Source organism: Triticum urartu, chromosome 2, assembly GCF_003073215.2.
Source record: "Triticum urartu cultivar G1812 chromosome 2, Tu2.1, whole genome shotgun sequence".
NCBI classification, from domain to species: Eukaryota; Viridiplantae; Streptophyta; class Magnoliopsida; order Poales; family Poaceae; genus Triticum; species Triticum urartu.
In genome coordinates this window covers 695,962,777-695,976,211 of record NC_053023.1, presented here as the reverse complement: position 1 = coordinate 695,976,211, position 13,435 = coordinate 695,962,777, and the positions used below count along the sequence as shown (strand labels likewise).

Here is a 13,435-nt window from a genome sequence, read left to right as displayed (position 1 = left end):
CCTAGGGCCGGCGCCCCCCTAGGCACCCTATATATAGGCCATCTCCCAGCGCTTGGCGAAGCCCTGCCGAGATCACCGTTGCTTCCACCACCACGCCGTCGTGCTACTGGATCTTCATCAACCTCTCCTTCCCCCTTGCTGGATCAAGAAGGAGGATACGTCTCCCAACCGTACGTGTGTTGAACGCGGAGGTGCCGTCCGTTCGGCACTAGGTCATCGGTGATTTGAATCACGTCGAGTACAACTCCATCAACCCCGTTCTCTTGAACGCTTCCGCTCGTGATCTACAAGGGTATGTAGATGCACTCCTATCTCCCTCGTTGCTAGATGACTCCATAGATTGATCTTGGTGATGCGTAGAAAAATTTAAAATTCTGCTACGTTCCCCAACACTGAGGTGGGACAATGAAACGACTTGGATAAAGGCTTGGCCGTGGTGTGTCACACTACGGAATACGTCAGCAGATTAGATTTGTGTAAATATTATTCTCTCTATGGCCATATGTGGAAACTTATTTTGCAGAGCCGGACACTATCTTTGTGTTCAAAATCTTTTATGAAATACTTGGAGGAGGAACCCTCCTTGCAATGCCGAAGACAATCTGCGCGCCGGACTCGTCGTCATTGAAGCCTTGTTCAGGGGCTACTGAGGGAGTCCTGGATTAGGGGGTGTTTGGATGGCCGGACTATACCTTCAGCCGGACTCCTGGACTATGAAGATACAAGATTGAAGACTTCGTCCCATGTCCGGAAGGGACTTTCCTTGGCGTGGAAGGCATGCTTGGCGATACGGATATTCAGATCTCCTACCTTTGTAACTGACTTTGTGTAACCCTAACCCTCTCCAGTGTCTATCTAAACCGGAGGGTTTTAGTCCGGAGGACAACATAGATAACAACAATCATACCATAGGCTAGCTTCTAGGGTTTAGGCTCTCTGATCTCGTGGTAGATCTACTCTTGTACTACCCATGTCATCAATATTAATCAAGCAGGACATAGGGTTTTACCTCGATCGAGAGGGCCCGAACCTGGGTAACACTTCGTGTCCCTTGCCTCCTGTTACCATCCGGCCTAGATGCACAGTTCGGGACCCCCTACCCGAGATCCGCCAGTTTTGACACCGATATTAGTCAATAGAAATACCTAATATGTCCGTTTTGTTGCCAAATATTTTAAACACAGATATATACATAGTTCTAGAACAGAAGATGATCTGGTGGTTACCTTTCTGTTATTTACTCGAATGACTGTACGTATATCTTACCTTCAGACTTTATCCGATCTTCGTTAGTTCTCCATCTCCAATCAGATTAATGGTTTGCATGCAGACCAAGCCCAGTGTTTTATGGTGTTCTTATTCCTGATTTAGTTGTACATTTGACTTTTAGTTTCTTCATAGATAATAAAGTAGTGGCAGATGAACCAGTAAGTTATCTATGCCCATGTTTTGTTGTAAGCATTAAATTTGCTCTCTGCTTTTACTTTCAATGTGTTATCCGTTACCCTGCTTTTTGTAGTTAATTATTATGTCCTATCAACATATGCAGAGTCCATGGTATCATACGATTTGAAGTTGAAAAATTCATGCTATGGGTGAAACGAAAAAGTCATTGCCTTCTTTGTTGGAACATTTCCTAAGATGATCTAAGGTAATTATTTTAGTCACCATGTCATTTATATGCTAAATTCTGTCCGTTGACAACTAGAGATCGCTTCCTTTTTTGTGTATTGATCATTTCAGTACGATTGTTTGATGCACTGCCGACATCATTTTGCTTCTACTTGCTTGTTATTTCATTTATTTCCTCCAGCAACTAGAGATGGACATTTCCACTGCTTCAGGTTTTGTTTTGGCTCTAATTGTGTGTATGGCATCTTGGCCTTCTTAGGTGAAGCAATTATGAATATCCTCGCTGATCTATGGATCTATCATTGTAAGAGACGATGATATATGGTGAGCTGCCTCACACCATCATTTGGTCTTTGTAGCATTTGAGTTGGCAAATTTGTTGGATTCATGCGATTAGTCATGGTAAGTGCTCAGAGACCCATAGCTCCATAATTGTTTGCTTCCAAAAGTTCTGAATCTTTTCTGTGCTTGGTCCTCTCATTGGTGAGAGTAGCCATGTAAATCAATCTGCTATGGGAAATGGGAGTTTGCAAACTACCGGAGTCTAATTGCTGAGGGATGAGGTTCATAACTGAGGGTCATGTGCAGAGCTGGAGGAAGAAGTTGCGAGGCTTGGAACTCTCCTTGTGAAGGGCTCAGGGATAGCAGTGAGGACAATGCCTCTTTAGTTGTAATTGTGATACTCCTGATGTGCAAGTAATCACTCCTGTGATACTCCTTATGCTAAAATGTTGGTTGTTAGTACAGAGGTGGTGACATTATTTGGTTCTCTCGTATTGATTTCATGATTTGTGGTTAATACATGATGTAATACTATCCACATTACATTATATTTCCAGTTACATCTCCTACTTACTAATAACATTCTTTCTAATTCGGTTCTTGCGCCATTGGCGCAACCGGGTCATCTAGTAGGTATAGATGAGGAGTGAGAAGCGATACGGGCTGGTGGAATACTAGAGCTAGGTGTCGCATGGAGGCCAAGAAATATGATGATAGCGTGGGTTCGCCACGTACAGTATGATGTAACTACAATGGGCTGCCGTGTTTCGTACTCTTCTGGTCTACTATGGAGATGATTGGTTGATTTGATATCGCTAAATAATATAAAATATTATGAGTGCAGATGCTCCACCACAAGGTTCCTTGCTCCTTCTCGGTCATTGTGAATCTATGTTCTTCTACTCTCTTTTTTTGACACGAGCTTTGTTCATCCTTTTGCCAACATGCGGGACATCTAGCATGCATCAAGGTGCATGTGTCATTCAAGAAAATGGAGATAAGCAGTGCGTAAGTGAGTCGTGCACTACGATGGCACCTAGTACTACGTAATATTTTTCCTCCTCGATGGCACGTGAGTAGTGCATGTATTCAATGACGGAGCACGGGATGGTAGCCATGGACTAATGGACATGGTCGGCCCTTTTTGGAGAGAGTAATGCATACATATTAAATTTGACGTGTCCTGTCAACTCGTAGAACGACGAGAAGCACACACTGAATGACTGAGCACGGGATGGTTGCCATGGACATGGTCAACCCTTTTTGGAGACTAATGCATTACTTTTCATGTATCCGGTCTACTCACAAACAAGGAGAAGCTTTGCTTACTAGTAGTACACTATCGACTGTAGTACCATCATCATTGTTCGACTTTCAGAAGAGACAGGAGAACTTAATGTTTATTTGTTAATTAATAGCATTGCATGCCATGAACTAACCACTGCATGTCGTGTTTGCTAGTCTCAAGTCATTAAAAGTATGCACACCCGCATCTCTTATTGGTTGTTATGTCAAGAAACAAGAAACGAGGTAGAAGTTAATGCACCGCGCCTATGTATTTTGGGATTATTTGGTTTTCGTAAGGCTGGTCATAGTGGGAGTAACTTAGCAAGTAACATAACACATTCCAAGAAAATTTTGCTTACGTGACATATAGTTAATGAGGAGAGAGGTGTTTGGAGTGACATAATATGTTACTGTAACATAACAAAACCCAAAGCAAAATGAGTCTATAATATAATAAATGCTATCATCTATGATACTACTTGTATGTTACTTTGCACTATGAAGGTAGTAACAAAGACTAGCGTCATATGCATGACACTACTCTAAGTTACTCTCCACTATGACTAGCCTAAGATGACACCTAGCTGGAGGGAGTATTATACTTGAAGGCTACAAGGTTGGCTATAGATGACGTGGCAGTGTCATGTAGCCATCAACTGGTAATACTATTAACCATGCTCTTATAATACTCCTATATTTAGGAACGGAGGGAGTAGTTGGCATGCATGATACTACCTATAATACTCCCATTACAACCAGCATGGTAGAATTAAAATACCTAATCTAAATGGTCGTTGCCCGATCTCTTTGTCCTCCTCCAACATCCGGTAGAAGAAGAATTGACGAGGACACCGTCTGTATTCACCGGCGTCGCCTCGGTGGTGGCCTTCATGGGATACAATCGGCGGTGGCCTCCTGTGTTCTACTTTTCCACGATGATGGCGGCGGGGCGGGACGTGCTGCCCGTCACCTCGTCCACATCCGCGTAGCCGCATCACCTCATCGACATCATCGGCGACTTCTTTCTCTGCCTGCATGTCGCAGCTACGCGCCCGTCGATGGCGGATGGCGCAGTCGTAGATACTGGAGGCGTTGTACGACACGGCGGCATCGAGGGCAGTGATGATGCCCGTGTTGCCGTGCTCTCTGACAAGCCGGCGTGGAGCAAGTTGGCACTCTACCTCGAGCTATATTGGAGAGGCCAGCTGCGGAACCACACGCTGGCTTAGTGCGGCAACTACCTCCGACGGGCTAGGCGAGGTAGGTGGAGAAGCGAGCTGCCGGGCTCGGCGGGCCACCCAGACGGCTTTTATGCCAGAGAACTGCTCTTCCTGCTCGTCAGATGCCGCCCAAAGAGTGGACAAAATGGTGGAAGGAGGAGCTTTGCCGGCGTCCTGCTCCTAAACAGACGTGTGATAACCCACAAGTATAGGGGATCGCTATAGTTTTCGAGGGTAAAGTATTCAACCCAAATTTATTGATTCGACACAAGGGGAGCCAAAGAATACTCTCAAGTATTAACAGCTGAGTTGTCAATTCAACCACACCTGGAAACTTAATATATGCAGCAAAGTGTTTAGTAGCAAAGTAATATGATAGTAGTGGTAACGGTAGCAAAAGGTAACAGTAGTAAAAGCAATGTTTTTGTTATTTTATACTGATGATAGCAATAGCAACGGAAAAGTAAATAAGCGAAGAACAATATATGGAAAGCTCGTAGGCAATGGATCGTGATAGAGAATTATGCCGGATGCGGCTCATCATGTAAGAGTCATAACCTAGGGTGACACAGAGCTAGCTCCAGTTCGTTGATATAGTGTAGGCATGTATTCCAAACATAGTCATACGTGCTTATGGAAAAGAACTTGGTTGACATCTTTTGTCCTACCCTCCCGTGGCAGCGGGGTCCTTACGGAAACTAAGGGATATTAAGGCCTCCTTTTAATAGAGAACCGGAACAAAGCATTAACACATAGTGAATACATGAACTCCTCAAACTACGATCATCACCGGTAAGTATCCCGATTATTGTCACTTCGGGGTTAACGGATCATAACACATAATAGGTGACTATAGACTTGCAAGATAGGATCAAGAACACTCATATATTGATGAAAACATAATAGGTTCAGATCTGAAATCATGGCACTCGGGCCCTAGTGACAAGCATTAAGCATAGCAAACTCATAGCAACATCAATCTCAGAACATAGTGGATACTAGGGATCAAACCCTAACAAAACTAACTCGATTACATGATAGATCCCATCCAACCCATCACCGTCCAGCAAGCCTACGATGGAATTATTCACGCACAGCGGTGAGCATCATGAAATTGGTGATGGAGGATGGTTAATGATGACAATGGCGACAGATTCCCCTCTCCGGAGCCCCGAACAGACTCCAGATCAGCCCTCCAGAGAGGTTTTAGGGCTTGGCGGCAGCTCCATATCATAAAACGCAATGATTTCTTCTCTCTGATTTTTTTCTTGCCGAGACTCAATATATGGAGTTGGAGTTGGAGTCGGAGACACAACAGGGGGGCCACGAGGTAGGGGGCGCCCTAGGGGGCCAGGCGCGCCTCCACCCTCGTGGCAAGGTGGTGGGCCCCCTGTCCTTCATCTTTTGCAGGTATATTTCTTATTTTATGAAAAGTGGCTCCGTAAAGTTACAGGTCATTCCGAGAAAGTTTGCTCCTGCACATAAATAACACCATGGTAATTCTGCTGAAAACAGCGTCAGTCCGGGTTAGTTCCATTCAAATCATGCAAGTTAGAGTCCAAAAAAGGGCAAAAGTGTTTGCAAAAGTAGATACGTTGGAGACGTATCAACTCCCCCAAGCTTAAACCTTTACTTGTCCTCAAGCAATTCAGTTCACAAGCTGAAAGTGATAAAGAAAATTTTTACAAACTCTGTTTGCTCTTGTTGTTGTAAATATGTAAAGCCAACATTCAAGTTTTCAGCAAAGATTATAACTAACCACATTTGCAATAATGCATAGTGTCAGGGATATACCCCGCGGCGTAAACCAGCCGGAAGTATAACCCGGCCGGACTTGGCGGTTTACTTGAGACCCGGCTGACACATGGCGATTCACTGGTGACCCGCCCTAACTTGGCGGTTTACAAGCAACCCGCCTGAACATTATGACTCACTGGTAACCCGGCGGGCTAGACAGACGGATGACAAGGCCCAAGGCCCAGAAGGCCAGTTATGCTAATGGTGGGCCGGTTTAAGAGAAAAGGTGTATTTCCCATACAAGGAGTCAAGACCCGGACTTGTATCCGATTTGTATTAGAAGATAGACTAGTCCTAATCCTAATAGGACTCCACATGTAACCCGCCCCTTCAACATATATAAGAAGGGGCAGGGCTCCCAAAAGGGGGAAGATGGACAAATTCCACAAGTTGGACAAGTTAGGTTTAGACAATAACTCTCGAGATAGAGCACACTTGTAACCGTGATCATCATCATCAATATCAATGAAGCAGGATGTAGACTTACCTCCACCGTGAGGGGCCGAACCTGGGTAAAACATCGCGTCTCTCATCCCGCTCAACCCCTCTCAGGCTACCACATAGATGTGTTGGTCTCGCGACTAAGTCCTCACACTAGGACATCTGCCGTGACAAATCCATGACAGTTGGCGCCCACCGTGGGGCCTACGCACGATGGTGTTAAGTTCTTGAAGGCACTTTTCTTAGGGTTCGAGAAGATCACAGTTGGTTAGATGAAGAGGAGCCGGCACGGAGCAATCTTGCAGGATAACCCGGCATGGGAAAACCTTGAGTAGAACCAGCAAAATTCATCGTTTTGTGATTAACTCTAGAGCTGACAGTACAAGAGAAAATTAGGTTTGCGTCATTGCGTGTTACGCGGCAGACGGATGTAACCTGACGATCCGTCGAATCCGAAGACTGGATAATATCTGATGCGACGACTGCCGTGCAAAACGAGACGACATCTACTTGTGACCTCATCGGATTCTTTGTTCGGCTGCTTCCGAGAGGATTGAATCATTGCGGCTGGCGTCATCACGTGAAGACACATGAAATATCAAGTGGAGATTCTAGCATAAACAGTATTGAACAAACCGGCCTGAAAAGAAACAGGCATGGACTCGGAGTCAACCCCCGGTCCGTCTCCACCACGGCCCGCCCGCGCCTCGCCGATTTTTGCCTCCGCGTCAAGTCACCTCCGAGCTGCCTACCTCGGGTCGACCTCCCTTCGCCGGCGCTCCGCCACTGTCTCTGCAGTCGGCGTCAACCGCCGCCGTCGTGCCGCCCCGGACTCTTCCGCCACCGCGACCGTCGCGCCGTCGCTCCTCCATGGCTGCCTCTGCTCGGTCTCATGCTATTGCTCTGCCGAGAGCCGCCGTACTAGGCTCCCACGCGCCATCGCGATGTGCTTCCACCTGAGCCGCTTGATGTTTGCAAGGCGCCTGCCTCAACTCGCCGCCTCACCAGCGTATCTTCATCGTTCGGCCACAAGTCGCCGTCGCTGAGTGTATTGTATCGACATCACCGCCGCGGAGAGCCGCCGCTCTGTACGGGTCGCCCGCCTCTGCTGGACAGGGACGCCTCAAGCTGGCCACGGCCGTCTCCGCTCCATCTTCAGGCCGTCATGCTTTGCGTCGAGCTGCCCGGAGGATACCTCTGACTTCCTCGTGCGCGGCCGTGCCTGGACAAGTTGCCGGCTGCGCCACCCGAACAGCCGTTGCGCCTGTGTTGATCCGCCCCGTTGCTCCTACCACCTCCACTGTGGCCCTGCCCGCGAGCGCCCCCACAGATGCGTGTTGAGTTTCCCGAGCCAGGCCACTCCTTTCCTTGATACGGTATCTGCAAAACTGAATAAAGCAATGAAAGTCGACTGCTTCTTCAGTTAATGGAGAAAATGGATTAGGGGATGAAGTACCATTGGTATTACCTGACAGTCATCGTGCATGGACTTTCTTATTGAAGCATTTAGAAAGGCAATTGGACAATGCGTGGACTAAAGAGACAAAACTGATCTAGTAGTACTACTACTACTTGATGTGCGCGGGAATCAATGATACATCAATAAGGGCACTAGCATGAAGTACTACTTCCCACGTAAAGGCAATGGTCGTGCTTGGTGTTTGGATCAAAAAAGATAAGAAAAAGGAAACAGCCAACGACACAGAAGTGGATTCCGCCTTCGACTCAGCATCGCTCCGTCTGTCTTCGCCTGGCTTCAGCCGCCGCGGCCGAGTGTGTCTGCTGTGCTCGCCTCTGATGGATTGCGCTGAGCCATTGCTACCCTACTTTGAGCCGCCCTCGCGCGCACTTTGCTTCGATCAAAGTGGCTCCGCCTTCTTGCGCCAAGAAGCCGCTGCGGTCCGCTCCAAGCCCTGGTTTTCTGCTCCTATACGCTCCCTTGTTGGCTGAAGAAAAGACAGAAGATACCGGCTGAAAAAAAACAAAAGGAGACGTGTTACTGTTGTTACCATTGCATTATTGTGAGCCGGCTACTACTATTCCGCGTGAGGATAAGGAGAATTATTCATTACAAAATGACATTATACCGTGAAGATGGAGGCGTGCCAACATCATTCGGCACATGTGGTCACTGTTATTCAACGGACTCCCACACCAGTTTCCAACTTCGTGGCCGTCTCTCGCGACCGCACCGGCTTACAACGCCACGGATGACTCGCCCGTCCACTTTCGCGGCCGGTTCACGCGTCTACACCCGTTTACAATGAGGAGGATAAACTACTGACCTGATGTATCAGGTGAAATCCATCCATTCTATTTTTATATTATATACTGCTTCCTTTAAAAAAGAACAATTACTTTGATCTGTATATTTTTGTATACAGGATAATTATTCACTACAAATGTGGTTTATACCACGGGTATGGAGCACGGGCTGATAATGTTCTGCCCGGCGATAATCCGTGACATATTACCCGTTGAATGGACGTGCACAAGTCGCCGCCCTTACTGCCCGGTCTACATCGACTTGCCGGGATCGCGTTTGATTGCTGTTCAATGGACGTGCACAAAGACACCGCCTCTGCAGACCCGGTCTACATTAACTCGCCCGTCCGTGCTAGTTTACAACACCGGTGCCGATTTTCCCCGTCCACACTGGCTTGCAATGCCGTGACATGCGGCCGACTCATCTGTCCGAGCTGCCTCTGATGCTGCGGTCGTCTTTGCTGTCCGTCTCTCGCGGCCTGGTCTACATCAACATACCAGGCTGCACATGTCTGCATGAGCTATTTATTGAGTATAAGCAAGTTGCAGGTTGGGTAGCCCAGTTTTCTTTCAACAAAATGGAGGCAAATTATCATATACTATCAACCGCCGTCTATACTGGGTGGCTCAATGGGCAGCCGCACAAGTCGCCACCACTACAGTTTGGTTAAACTTCAAATCGCCGGTTGGAAGGAACCATTGGCCGAGTTGCTGACACGGCACATATGGGACCATTTATAACCCGCCGCAGTCACCTCAACCTTCTGTGGATTCACATCATGCTATCAACACCAATGATATACAAGTTATGCCGGTTTATATCACGGTCCAATATGGAGAGTTTCAAGCCAACTCCTTGAGTCACCTTTAAGACTCGGGGGATACGACGACATGATTCAGCAAATCTTGCCAGTTTCAACAAATTTAAGAACCCCAGGACGATGGAGGGAAGGATAACCCGGTCCCGGAGGCTACTATTATATTGATGAAAATTTAAAGGCCATCAGAAAATTTGTAGTTATAAAATCCCGGCTCAACGAAGAAGTTCCGGGTCATCAAAAAGGATTCCGGTTTACAATTCGGCTTAAGGGAAGTCAGTCTCACTGAAACTCTCAAATATCCGGTTTACAATCCGGTTCAAGGGAAACCTGTTCTCCCACAAAGCTCTGAAGCTCTCAAATCGGGTTTAAAAATGTCCGGTTCAAAAAGGAATTAACTTCTCGCAAGTTCGAATTTAAAGGCCGTCAGAAAATTTCCGGCTGAAAATGAAGATTCCGGTTTAAAATCTGGTTCAAGGGAAAGATGTCTCCCACAAAGCTTTGAAGCTCTCAATATCCGGTTCAAAATCCCGGTTTAAGAAGAATTTGTCTCTTGCAAAATGTTAAAAGTTGCCAAAGAGAACCTGCTGCCATGATGCGCGTTTCAAACATGGGTATCCCGCCTTATTGGCTTATCATATTATTAATCACATGGGGGCTTCTATTTCATAAAGCGGTGTCCGGTTTACCCCTTGATTCAGCTTATCAAAGCTTTATATAACATCACTTGGGGGCTTGGTCGTATCTGAACCATAGCTACACCTCTTGATCGGCGCAATGCCACAACATCACTTGGGGGCTTGGTCGTATCCGAACCATAGTCACACCTCTTGATCGGCTCAAAGCCAAATCAATCCGGGGCCAAAGAGAGTGTTGTAAAACAACAATTCAAACATAGGCACCCACTGAGCATAGCTCAAAACGTTACTTGGGGATTCTTTGCTATCGCAATGAACTTAGAATCTAAACTTGTAATGGGCTATCAAGCCATGGCTTGGAAGCCTGGTGTATACACCTAAAACCCCGGGTTAACCTGCCTCTTTAAATAAGTTACTCCGCCCAGGTAAACCTGGTATGACCCTTCGAACTTTGACAAGTTACTCTAAAATACAGACCCTGAACTTGTCAAGGTAAAACGATGATTGGTTAAGGATTGAGGACCATCTTAAAAGGCTTTGCAAAAATGGTTTAACTTAGTGGCCTGGCAGCCCATGAAAAGCCTCAAATTTGTGGCCTGGCAGCCCGTGAAAAGCCTCGACTACAACGGTTTTTATTTGCCTTTTGCTAAGTTTTTATTTTCATAAGATTTGTGATGTTTTTAACCCGGTGTTTATCAACCCGGTTAGGCTGTCAACTATAAGTTGTTAGTACAAGTTACAATCCGGAGATTATTAACCTGGCCTAGTTTCGACTACAAGTCGCCAGCATCGAATATGGATAATCCGGTTTTTATCACAACCCTGTACGGTTTTATCATAAACCGGCACAATATGAAAGGAGTTATCAGTACTCAAGATTGGGGTTATCACCTTGACTACAAAAAGTTGGTAAAACCAACAATGTGATTCACTGTCACAGGTATGATATATTTCACATTTGATTATTCTTAAGTGCAGCCTTGGTTATAAACCTGGGTTATATGTTGGGCATTATGACCCGTCCGACGGTAAACCACCAGGACACTTTAAACTTGTTGTATGCAGAAACAGGTTTGTTAAACCGGCCTGGCTTTGGACTATAAGTCGCCAGTATATATATTTGGAATGCGCCATTGGAATCATGCGCTTATAAATCATTGGGTTATATTATTCAAATAGCCAAACTTGGCTGAATTTTCATTATGATATTGAATGAATAAGGTTTTCATACCGGATTATATTATCTTGATAGCCAACATGGCTGGATTTTTATGGTTATTAATAACCGGTATTATTGAGTTTTCTAAGCCGCTTTAGCTCAATGGATATTACATTATCAAAGGATATGATTTATTCTACAATGGAAGGAATAGTCCCGAGTCGCTGCAGGCTTACAACCCGGCACTTGGGGGCTACATTATTCAAATTGAGATTACATGCAAGTCTCATGTCGCTGCAAGCATGCACCATGACACTTGGGGTCTAATGCAAAGTCATTTTTACTAGTCTTATTGAAGACCCGACTCATCATATTATAATGAGCCGGCCCTTGGGGGCTACCAATTGCTCCTGTCAACAATTCAAGGTACACAAGTTTTTGTTGGGGAACGTAGTAATTTCAAAAAAATTCCTACGCACACGCAAGATCATGGTGATGCATAGCAACGAGAGGAGAGAGTGTTGTCTACGTACCCTCGTAGACCAATAGCGGTCTTCATGGCCCGACCGATCAAGCACCGAAACTACGACACGTCCGAGTTTTAGCACACGTTCAGCTCGATGACGATCCCCGGACTCCGATCCAGCAAAGTGTCGGGGAAGAGTTCCGTCAGCACGACGACGTGGTGACGATCTTGATGTACTACCATCGCAGGGCTTCGCCTAAGCACCGCTACAATATTATCGAGGACTATGGTGGAGGGGGGCACCGCACACGGCTAAGAGAACGATCTTGGAGATCAACTTGTGTGTCTAGAGGTGCTCCCTGCCCCCGTATATAAAGGAGCAAGGGTGGAGGAGGCCGGCCCTAGGAGGGGCGCGGCAGGGGAGTAGGATTCCTACTCCTGGTTGGAGTAGGTTTCCTCCTTTCCTAGTCCAACTAGGAGAAGGGGGGAAAGGGGGGAAGAGGGGAAGGACGGGAGAGAGGGGCCGCGCCCCAAACCCTTTGGCCAATTCGGACCGGGCTTGGGAGGGGCGCGCGCCTCCTCCTGGTCCTTCCCACTAAGGCCCATTGCTTCTTCCTTGTATTCCCATAACTCCCCGGTACCTCCGAAAATACCCGAATCACTCGGAACCTTTCCGATGTCCGAATATAGTCGTCCAATATATCGATCTTTACAGCTCGACCATTTCGAGACTCCTCGTCATCTCCCCGATCTCATCCGGGACTACGAACTCCTTCGGTACATCAAAACTTATAAACTCATAATATAACTATCATCGAAACCTTAAGCGTGCGGACCCTACGGGTTCGAGATCAATGTAGACATGACCGAGACATGTCTCCGATCAATAACCAATAGCGGAACCTGGATGCTCATATTGGCTCCCACATATTCTACGAAGATCTTTATCGGCCAGACCGCATAACAACATACGGTGTTCCCTTTGTCATCGGTATGTTACTTGCCCGAGATTCGATCATCGATATCTTAATACCTAGTTCAATCTCGTTACCGGCAAGTCTCTTTACTCATTTTGTAATACATCATATCACAACTAACTCATTAGTTGCAATGCTTGCGAGGCTTATGTGATGTGCATTACCGAGAGGGCCCAGAGATACCTCTCCGACAATCGGAGTGACAAATCCTAATCTCGAAATACGCCAACCCAACATGTACCTTTTGAGACACTTGAGCTCCTTTATAATCACCAGTTACGTTGTGACGTTTGGTAGCACACAAATTATTCCTTCGGCAAACGGGAGTTGCATAATCTCATAGTCATAGGAACATGTATAAGTCATGAAGAAAGCAATAGCAGCATACTAAACGATCGGGTGCTAAGCTAATGGAATGGGTCATGTCAATCACATCATTCTCCTAATGATGTG

At 46.3% G+C, this 13,435-nt stretch overlaps 1 long non-coding RNA gene across 1 annotated transcript; it reads left to right on the top strand.

Annotated features, from left to right (window-relative positions):
* The first annotated feature begins 1,925 nt into the window (after positions 1 to 1,925).
* LOC125534181 lies at positions 1,926 to 2,393 on the top strand. Its single transcript, XR_007294413.1, has 2 exons — positions 1,926 to 2,034; positions 2,126 to 2,393. It is a non-coding gene; the product is annotated as an uncharacterized LOC125534181 (long non-coding RNA).
* Positions 2,394 to 13,435: the final 11,042 nt, after the last annotated feature.